Raw genomic sequence first — 11017 nt, forward strand, 5'->3', positions numbered from 1 at the left:
GTACCCACGTTCTTAAAGTTAAGTTCGACGGGGCCATGTGGCCGATGAACTTATTTGGACTGCGTGGGCTGCACATTAAGTTCGATGGTACCCACGAACTTAACCTTAAGAACGTGGGTACCCACGTTCTTAACCTTTTTTCTAGAAAAAAATAAAAATTACAGAAATGAAAAATTAGACAAACATAATATCACATGCAACACATAATATCACATACAATACAGATTTCAAACCTATGGATACATGTTCATATCACAAATTCACACAGTCCAAATACATAAGGTCACAAAAATACATAAGTCCAAATACATAAGTTCACAAATTCACATAAGTTCACATCCATAGTGCACAATTTTAGTTCACAAGTTCAAACACACAAGTTCAAACATTAGCTCCATGACTCTCGATCAGGACATCAGATTGTTGTTCATAGCTCCACCACTAGAATTGAGACATCTGTCCGCAAAGTCATCGTGAGGGGGAGGAGTCACTTGATGAGAGCCGGAATCCTACAAAATAAACCAAAATTCTCATAAATATACAACTGGCATTAAATCACATGTACACAAAGATATAGGAAAGCATCATAAATATACAACTGACATTAAAAAGAAGGCCAATTTGTTGCAGCGTGAACAAGTAGCAAGCAGCATGAATCAGGAACGTACTGCTGGTGATGGAAGTGGTTGTGTTGGCCATGGGGGCGTCCCCAAGGCCCCATTGGATGTGTAGGATATCCCCATGGTGGTGGCGGCCAATATCCCATACCTGGTTGTGGAGGAGGAAGAATCTGTCCTCTAGAAGGCATTGACCACTGCATGTCCATCTGTGGGTTTCCTTGTCTGGTCTCAGAACCCTATAACCAAATAAAAGTATGCATGATTATAATTGTAAATTAAAGTAAATATACTACAAAATTATACCTGTGTTTCATTGGTGTTTGGGGTCTGTCCAGATAGTGACGAACGGGTGAACTGGGGTCACATTTGAGATCCCATCTAAGCACTGCAAATACAATAAGCTTGAGTTTTATTTTAAACTAATGTATATATAGAGTTTATACTAAACAACTGGTTTTCAGAACTCCAGGGTGTCCATTTACCTCGACTTTGCATGATCTAGTCTTACAGATGTCATTCACTCCTCACTGGAGAGGATTTTGCATGATCACATGGCATCTGATTGGCATGCACTGCTTTTTTATTGTATTAAATTGCTTTGTTGTGCGCTGTAGCTACGTAGCATTACTGAAAAGGGATCGAACACTACCTTTGCATGCATAAAAGGCTTAGTAATACGCAACAGATCTTAACTGAAGCTAGTTTCTATTCATATCACAATTTTTTTTGCCTAGATAATGCAGTAATATTTGTTTTGTACTGTAGCAGTTCACAACAACAAAAGGTTTTATCCCCTTGGATGACTATTGATGTAGGTGATCTGAGACCTTTGGTTTATGGTAGAACATGGTCTTCTACTTGATCTGGGATGACAATATGGACTCTCAGTTAAAGCTATACCAACTTTGAGAGTTCGTACAAAGTGAGCTTAGATGACAAGGGATCCGAAGACCAATGCAATCCGCTAAAACCCTAATTATGGACTTACAAACCATAAGTTGTTCCACTTTCACGCGAAACTACCTTATTACTTGTCATGACCCATGAATCTATTTGGTGTTGGTGATCTGTTCATGCAAGCCATGCTTTGCTCCTACTCTGCCAAGTGCATAGTAGGGCTTTGATTGGGTGTTGGCTCAAGATTAGAGCTGCTGCAAGCAGAAGCCCTGCCATACTTGATTCAGCTTGCTCTATGATCTTAAACATGACTAACCAGTAAGATTATTACCTAATGGCCTCAAAGATATATTATCTTACAGTTAAATCACCTGTGTATATCTCCTAGGTCTACCTAAGTCTGAATTCTGAATCCGATGCAAAACATAAAGTGCATGCTTTCAGAAAAGTTGCAAGACTATACTTGAATAATCCAAAGTGTATAAGCAAGCATACTTGAACAACTAGTGTACTACCTCAGTTGTTAGGAGCTTTTTCACCATGTAAGTTCAGATTTTAACTGAACACTAAACACTCTATGTGCGTCTGACAGACAACAAAGCAGGTCGGCAACTTGGGTTGTTGTAGGCTGATATGATCCCAACCAAATTCAGTTGGCATTGGAACGTGTAGGATTAGAGTGGTTGATAGACACAGAAGAAAGACAGAGAAAATAGGAGTGTAAATCTGTGTTGTTCCTAACAGGGATAGAGTCTGCACCTATCAGGTTCCTAATTGTGAATGTGACACTCTTGTTTGGAGTGAACAATGATTAAAGAGGAATTACACAAGAATCACCACCTATCAGGTTCCTAATGCTTCAAAATGTTTCCATCCAGGAATCACACTCAGGTCTCGGCTGGGAGGTAGGTAGTCGAATGGGTGAAGACCCACGACAGTTAAATCCATCCAAACCCATGGGTATCAACCTGTTTCCACCCACAATATAAAAGAAACCCACCCAACTCATCCTGTTGGTAATTAAAACCATCACAACCCACCAAAACAAACCCTTTTCTAAAACCCAACCAAAATATCCATTTACACCCGCCCCATTTGCAGGCCTAAATGCATCTGAAAAATCGAATGAATGGTGGATTACTAAAATTATTACCTGCATCAGCATTCCCTACATCATCTGAACTTGTTGAACTTGTTGTTGTTGTTGTTGTCTTAGTTGCTCATCAAGCTCTGATTCCCTCGAAGTTGAAGTTCGAGATCTACTCCCCACCGAGGAAACAGACCGACGACCAAAGCTATCGCGACTCACCACCCCATCACCGATCCTCAACCTAGAAACATCACAAGTTATGAACCAATTGTTTTTATTTATCACAGCTTTGATCTTATCATACCTCCCATGTGGTAGCCCACCACCAGCAACATATGCTGCGTCCGGATTGAAAGGTGCCTCCCTCCAATCTAGACCATTGTCTCCTACTTTCCTCCTAACCTCCTCAGCATAACGAGTCTACAAAACAATTTATGTTAATTATAAAAATGAGTCACAAGTTAATTAAGAATAGATAGTTATTATTTACACCTACCAGCTTTTCTGTCGTGCTATCGTCACATAAAATTTCTGGATGCTCTAGATCTGGACCTCGGTGTCCCTCCATGTATACGTCAATGAATCGGGGATTCAACACCATCATGAGCCTACTGCAGTAAGAGACATAATGAAATATACAAATTTGTCATAGGGAAACTAAATGTTACTTAGCTCGTCATACCATTCGTTGTGATTTCTCAATAAATCCATCTGCTCCAAATCGATGGAGGCCCGGTTTGCTCTTCCTGTTCAAACGATTTCTATCTAAAATCACTTTGTACTCATCTGAGGCCCAGTACTTGCAGAGCTTGACCCAAGCTTCAGGATGAGCAGTGAGCCAGTCCACTTCACTTTGTTTGTACTCCTCAGCTGTCAAGTGGATTTCACACGCCTGCTTGTTCATCATTCTTTGACCCTTCACTTTCTTGAAGTACACGGTAACAGCTTTGACCCGTGCATCTGACATTGAACCATTTATAACTTTTCTAGCAGTATTGTGGAATACACGTTTTGCATGTTCTTCGTTCGCTGTTTCGCCCAATCTAAATTGTTCCTGCATAATGAAGAAGCAATTAAACTCATTTATAGATGCCCACGGTAAGTAAATTTAAAAGACACAATAAACTCACCCAAAACGATGACCACATTGCGTCTTGGTGAGTACGGTCGGATCCATATGGTTTGAGGCCCCAGTGAGCCCAGTGATACGCCCCTATCTCTGCCCCATTGAATTGTACCACCCCTGGATAGTGAAAACGAGCTATAGATCCCAGCACTCTGTTAACTGGTGTCCGGTGACCTTTGCCACTCCATGCCACCTCCACCCAGCTCCTCTCTCCTGCAGGGTTTATGACCCTACGTTGGTCCAAGGGTTGTGTCGGTGGAACTCTAAGGGACCGCCGAAACCTACAAAATTGTAAATTGTGCACTGGTAATAATATCAATCCAACAAAAATAGAACTCATCATCAAAATAAAAATACCTGAAGTTCGTTGCCTGTGTCGTTGTAACAACCTCGTCATCAGCCTCTCCATCGTAGTACTCCCCATAGTCATCATCATCATGCATCGGTGAACCTTGGCCAGCCAGCTCGTCCTCCTACCTAGGTGCATTGTGGTCTGACGCCTCGCGCTCTTGCTCAAATGCATTGTGGTCCTGCTCTAGCATAGGTCCACTTGAGCCTATCTCCTCACGCTCCTGCTCAAGTGCATTGTGGCCTACCACCTCGCACTCTTGCCCAGGTGCACTATGGCTTGCCACTTCGCGCCCCTGCTCCTCCATGCAACCAAGGAGCTGCTCTAGCCGTTGCCTTGACGCTGTAGAGCCCTACAAACATAATCAACAATGAGATATATCAAGTACTCGAAAATTAGGCGATAATACTATTACATACGTAGAAGAAAAGAAAATAAAACAAATTAAATACCTGCAACAACATAGCGGTTGTATCTCCACCACCTGAACCCCTAGTCGACCGTGACCTTGAGGAGTCACCACAGTCTCTGCGCTTCTTCCCTTTGAGCTTGTCCATGACCCTCATCATCTGCACAAATTTCATAATTGAGTCCATATATATTAAGATTGAAATAAGAATACATATACAAGAATTTAATTATATATACTTTTCAAAAATCATCGGCATCAGAATCTGCTTCAGCAACGCGCTGCTCAATTATTTCAAGTCTTTGTTGTTTTTCAAGAATTCTCTGTGACTTACGAGTCCTTGCCCTAGAAGGACCTGGTTCTTCTGTCATCAAATCTATGGTGAGACTAGCTACTTCATTGAGCCCTAAATCCTCAGATGATAAATATTAACAGAATCATCATCTTCGTTATTTGTGTTGTAATAATCATATCATAACGGATGGACTTCAGGATTAATTTTGTATACAACCCAACAAGACTTCAAGTTCTCATGAGGATATGTTAGATAGTACACCTATTGCGCTGGATGTGCAAGCACAACATTGCTATACTCGCTGCCTTTAAACCGTGATTCATGCTTTACCTCCACAATTCCAAATTCATCCTCTCGCGTTTATTGAGGATCAAACCATTCACAATCAAATAACACAAACATGAACTCTTTGGCCCCACCAAGAGTGTACTCAGTTATGTCTTGAAGAACACCATAATAGTCATGAGTGCCTCCGTCTGCATTTGAGGCAGTTGCTACTACTCCACTATTTGTCGTGGCTGCCTGCGGGCGGATTTTTTCTAATTTTTATGTTCGAAAACGATATCCATTAATATCATAGCGGCTATATTTTCTTGCTTTCAACTGACCATGTGATATCTGTCGCAAATCATCCGAGACTAGAGAGTCAAGTTGCTTACACTACATCGAGCAGAAAAAAATATAGTTAAATAGCAAGTCGTATGTGCAAACTAAGTACACAAAGGAAAATTATAAAGAGATAATTACATGCTCGTGGAACCATTCAATGAAACATGGACCTCCGTTCATCCCTTTCATACGTAGATTATCCAGTTCCTTTGGTGTAGGTTTGTGACCAGCTAAATATATGGAATCAAACATTTCAAAGTATGGATCAAGTTCCTCCATGTTGGTGTACAAGTAGAGCATGGTGAAATTACGCTCTCTTATGTCAACATAATGTGCAGTAGAAGCCCCGACCCCTTTCCCCTTCGAGAGAAAAACACTAAGGTCGGTCGAAGGACCTTCTTCTTCAGTAGATACCGTGTTGATTGAGCATTCACGTTGTTAGTGTGTGATAAATACTGACTTGAGAAGATTGTGATCTCTTTAGCTGCAAAGGCCTCTGCTATACACCCCTCAACCCTTGCTTTGTTCCGCACAGTAGCTCTAAGTTTTTTCAATTCTGTTTCTTGACTATACATCCATCGGAACTGCACTGGTCCTCCTACCAATGCTTCATAAGGTAAGTGCACTAGCAAATGTTGCATCACATTCATAAATCCAGGCAGAAATACCTTTTCCATCTTGCATACAAGCACCACGATTTGTTTCTCAAATTGAATCATCAATTTCTTTGAGATCTGCTTAGCACATATATGTCTATATATGTAACTAAGTTCAACAATCATCTTCCATAGAGGAGGCGTCAAATAGCCACAGAACATTACCGACATAAGTCTTTCCATCAAAATATGGTAATCGTGAGCCTTCAACCCATTTAATTTGTTAGTGTCGAGGTTAACAATACGTTTTATATTAGCTGCCTAGCGGTCTGGAAACTTCAACATTTTCAACCATAGAAATACTTCTTTTAGCTCTTCCGGCTTTAGACAGTATGGAGCTCCTGGTGTCCTCTCCTTTCCATTAGGATTTAATTTGACCTCAAGGCTAGGGCGATTGCAAGATTAGCTAAATCTTTCCTAGCATTGATGTTGTCTTTTGTTTTACCCTTAATGTTTAGACACATGCTTATGATGCTTTCAGCAACATTGCGCTCTTGGTGCATCAAATCTATGTTGTGTGGTAAAATCAATACCTTCGCATACGGAAGTTCCTAGAGAAAAGAAATATGAGTTCAGTTGTGATCTTGACCATAGCCTTCAAACTCATGACCTTCTGCAGCCCTTTGAAGGGCACGATGTTGTATCATGATATCTTCACCCATTAAACGTTTTGGTGGACCCTCTTTAACTTTTATGCCTCTTCTAAATGAATTCGTATCATTTCGAAACGTGTGATTGGATGGAAGGAACCGTCGATGACAATCAAAGAATGAGACCTTTTTACCATGCTCCAATCGATATGCTTGTGTGACCCCCATGCATATGGGACAACACAGTCGACTGTGGACACACCAGCCAGACCAAATACCATATGCATGCAAATCATGAATTGACCACAAATATACAACACGTAAGGTAAATTCACGTTTTCGATGACCATCATAGGCCTTTACCCCTACCCATAGCTCTTTGAACTCTTCAATCAACAGTTGCATGAATACATTGATCTTCTTTCCAGGATGTTTAGGCCCTGGAATAATAAGGGCAAGAAATATGAACCCTTCTTTCATGCATTTGTTGGGAGGGGGGTTGTAGGGCATGATGAAAACTGGCCAACAAGAGTATGAAGTGGAACTGTTGTCATAAGGAGTGAAACCATCAGTGGACAAGCCTAGACGAACACTCCTAGCGTCTCTTGCAAATTCTGGGTCAAAACAGAGCCTTCCAAGCATCGCCATCTGATGGATGCATCATAATGTCTGGGTCTTGGCTATCACGGTCTCCTTCCTTATGCCACAACATTAGCTTTGCAGTTTCTGGGGTTAAAAACAAACGTTTAAGCCTTGGAGTGATGGGCATATATCGAAGCTGTTTAACTGCCACTTTTGTAGCAAAAGTAGCTCCATCCTCTTTTAGTACCTCCGCATATCTTGATTTACCGCATTTCTGACAATGGGTGGCCGCTTCATATTCCTTCCAGAACAACATGCAATTATCTTCACACACATCAATCTTATACTTCATCCTAAGACCGGACACAATCTTTTTAGACTGGTATAAGTCTTTTGGCATCTTATGGTTCGATGGAATGAGATCAATAATTAGATTGATTATATCGTTATAGCAATTATTCGAGAAGTTATACTTTGCCTTCATTGCCATAAGACGTGTAACCACTTGCAACACAGTCACAGTGGTGTCGTCATGCACTTTTTCCTCTGACGCGTGAAGAAGCTTATAAAACTCCTGCACATCCTCTGGTATAGCCTGTTCCAAGGCCAATGTTGGATACTATCTACTAATATCAGCCACCAAGTCATCCATTCGATCCTCCTCCTCATCATCAATTCTTTCTGACTCTGTGATATTCTGCTCTACTTCTCCATGTGAGCGCCACACAAGATAGTTAGGCATAAACCCATTCTTGCAAAGGTGATGCTCCAGTTCTTCGGCCTTTCTCACATACTTAAAATTCCTACACTTGATACACGGACACTTCACCACACGTGGTCCACCGAAAAATGCGAGATCCATAAATTGTTTTGCAACCCTAACCCATTCCTTTGAGTGACCTAGAGTCACGCTATTGAATCCATCATACATCGCCCTTCTTCTATTGTCACCCATTTACAAAACTAAATAACTCAATGTATAAAAAATGTGTAAATAAACATCATTAAGCATACAAACATAAATCCAGACTTTGTATAATAATCCTATTAGGAAGGATCACTAGACATAAAAAATTATTTAACCAAACATTGAACCTAACATTGATTAATCTACAATGAACAACAAATTATGCATCAATTGTAACAACTACCCAAATATCCTGCATCAAATTTTAACTAACAAACTAATTCTAATAATATGCATCAAAGAAAGAAGAAAAATACCTTCACGGAAACCGTCGAGGTGGAGATGGTCGAGGAGACGCGGCCGGCCTGCAATTAGAGTGGAGAGAGAGACCGGAGTCTAGAGTCAAATGGGGCTACAATTAGATGGAAACATGGCTTTAGGTTTCATAAAAAATGCAACAGTCAATGCAAGGAGGTGGGGTGTTGTTTGCTGCTTGTTTTTCCAACAGAGATTTTTTTGTGAAACACCAAGGATTTGCAAGTGAGAATAAACATTTTGGTCGTGATGTGCATGTTCTTTAACATTTTTATTTTATTTTATTCTCTTGTTGTAGAATTGTTTTTCGTACTCTATTTCTTTAATTTGGTCGTGATGTGCATGTTCTTTTTGGATCTGTACATTCATTGTTTCAGAAGGCTGGTCTTACCAGGAAGTTCAGACCTTGTGGCGTTGGCACTGCTCCGCCTTCTCTGCCTTCCTTGCATCCTTCTTCTGCTGATCTGAACTAAATTGCTATAGGCATCGGAGTCGAACAGACCTAAAGGCTTGTCATTATTAACGAGAATTGTTGAGGGCACTAACTGCTGTGATTCTATACCTCCCAGACCACTCAGTGTTGGAGAAAAGCCTAAGAGAGGTTTTGGATCTGCCATGCTAAAGTTCATGCGACACGTTGGATCAGGTTCATGCCGAAACTTGAAGGTATATTTTCTTGATTTTTATTGATTCCTTTTTATTTACTTGTTACTTTCAGTTTGTACTTTAACATTTCTTTAATTTGGTCATGTTGTGCATGTTCTTTTTGGATTCATATATTCAGTGTTCCATAATACTGTCCGTACTAGAAAATTCAGACCTTGTTTAAGGAACCTAATGTTTGTACATGAATTCCAGATTTCATGTGGACCTCACCAGACTCAGAGGTTTTCATTGATGCATGGCTCCCACTGTTTCACAAGCTAAGCATGCTTTGCTTTCTGTGTTCAGGGCCTTATGGATTTCTTGTCAATAGAAAATAGTTTCTGTCCTGATAGAGTAACAAAGGCATGTGTGATTTATTTTATTTCAGTACCAAATTATTTTTTACTATCCTAACACCAAATGGTTGATTTCATGGAGTAATCCATGCCTTCTTTCATTAGGCAGTAGAAAAGATAAAGGTTGCAAGGGAAAAGTATTCCCCAGGTGAGTTTGTAATCATCCATACACATCTAAAATGTTATCTTTTTTGTTTGTGCCAGATTGAAGTGTTTAACAACAATTGCTAGCTTACCAGGATTTCGCACAGAGAAGGTGCATATCTAAAAATCTATTGTTTGATACTGATAGTCACAAAAGGCAGCAACGTCTGGGATGTATTTACAAGAATGGTGGTCAGTGTATAAGCTAGCAAACATCTGATCTTTTTCTTTGGAACTGTCTGAATTAGGTAGCAGTGATCTGTGAGATCATGCCAGCAACTCATAATGTTAGACTGCTGAAGCTCTATACAAGTGCCATCAAAATGCCCCAGTCATCCTAACTAAAAACCAGAAACTTAAAAGTATGGACCCTAAATAAAAGTTTAAACATTCATCTCAGAGAGGGAGATGGTTACCTATAGCGCGATGGTTACCCAAAAACTTCCGGGCGGAGAGGGTACCGGCAGCGCCTCTACAACGCGGTGGGCTGGCTGGCGGCCGCACGGTGTGAGGGCTTGCTGCGGGCGCGGTGGGCGGGTTGGCGGCGGAGCGGGTGCTGCGTGCGGCGGGCGGCGCGAGTGGGCGACGCGGTGCTGCGCGCGGGCGGTGGGCGCGCGGGCGGAAAAGAAAGCTGGTAAAGAGACTCGCGGCGCGGGATAGGGATTTAGGTATTTTGGCTTAAGTTCGACGGTTTCGAGTTGGCCCACGAACTTAATTTAAGAACGTGGGTACCCACGTTCCTAATAGGTTAAGTTCGACGGTTTTGGCTAGGACCCACGAACTTAATTTAAGAACGTGGATACCCACGTTCTTAAAAAAACCCATGAACTTAACAGATGTAAGAACGTTGGTACCCACGTTCTTAACAAAACCCACGAACATTTATCAGTTTCTTGTAGCGATTGAGGCGAATACTAGATTACCCAATCAAATCCTCAAGGTATGTTTGGTTTCACCCAAACCGGAGGAGATTGAGGTGGATTAAGGGTCTGTTTGGTTCGTGGCTAACTACGTCACACTTTGCCAGAGGTTAGTCGTTAAACAAAGTATGACAATTTAGGTAGCGAACTAAACATGCCCTAAATCTCTTTTTATTCAATTTTAACTAATCCTCTCAATCCATCGTAGGGATGGCAATCGGCCGGGTAGTACACGGATATATAGTTCGTGAATCCATATCCGCGAGACAAAATCCAATCCATACATGTACCCATAACGTTCGTGGGTATGGATCTATATCCATACCCGTACCCGTGAGGTATTCGCTATCCAGTGGATACCCGTTACCCGCCTGCCCACTACAATTTTAACATTCAACACCAAACAACAATTGTTTCACATTTCAAAATAATTATAATTCCAGCAGCATCAAATGATAATTTCAGCACTAAACAATATGTTATGGATAAAAATTAAAAAATGAGAAT

General features: G+C 41.0%; 1 long non-coding RNA gene across 1 annotated transcript; it reads right to left on the reverse strand.

The window, feature by feature from the left end:
* Positions 1-235: 235 nt before the first annotated feature.
* Positions 236-1016, reverse strand: LOC109943472 (uncharacterized). The gene is made up of 3 exons (XR_002266271.1): positions 924-1016; positions 669-856; positions 236-509 (listed from the first exon to the last, which is right to left on the reverse strand). It is a non-coding gene; the product is annotated as an uncharacterized lncRNA (long non-coding RNA).
* Positions 1017-11017: the final 10001 nt, after the last annotated feature.

The sequence above is a fragment of the Zea mays genome, chromosome 1, assembly GCF_902167145.1.
Source record: "Zea mays cultivar B73 chromosome 1, Zm-B73-REFERENCE-NAM-5.0, whole genome shotgun sequence".
NCBI classification, from domain to species: Eukaryota; Viridiplantae; Streptophyta; class Magnoliopsida; order Poales; family Poaceae; genus Zea; species Zea mays.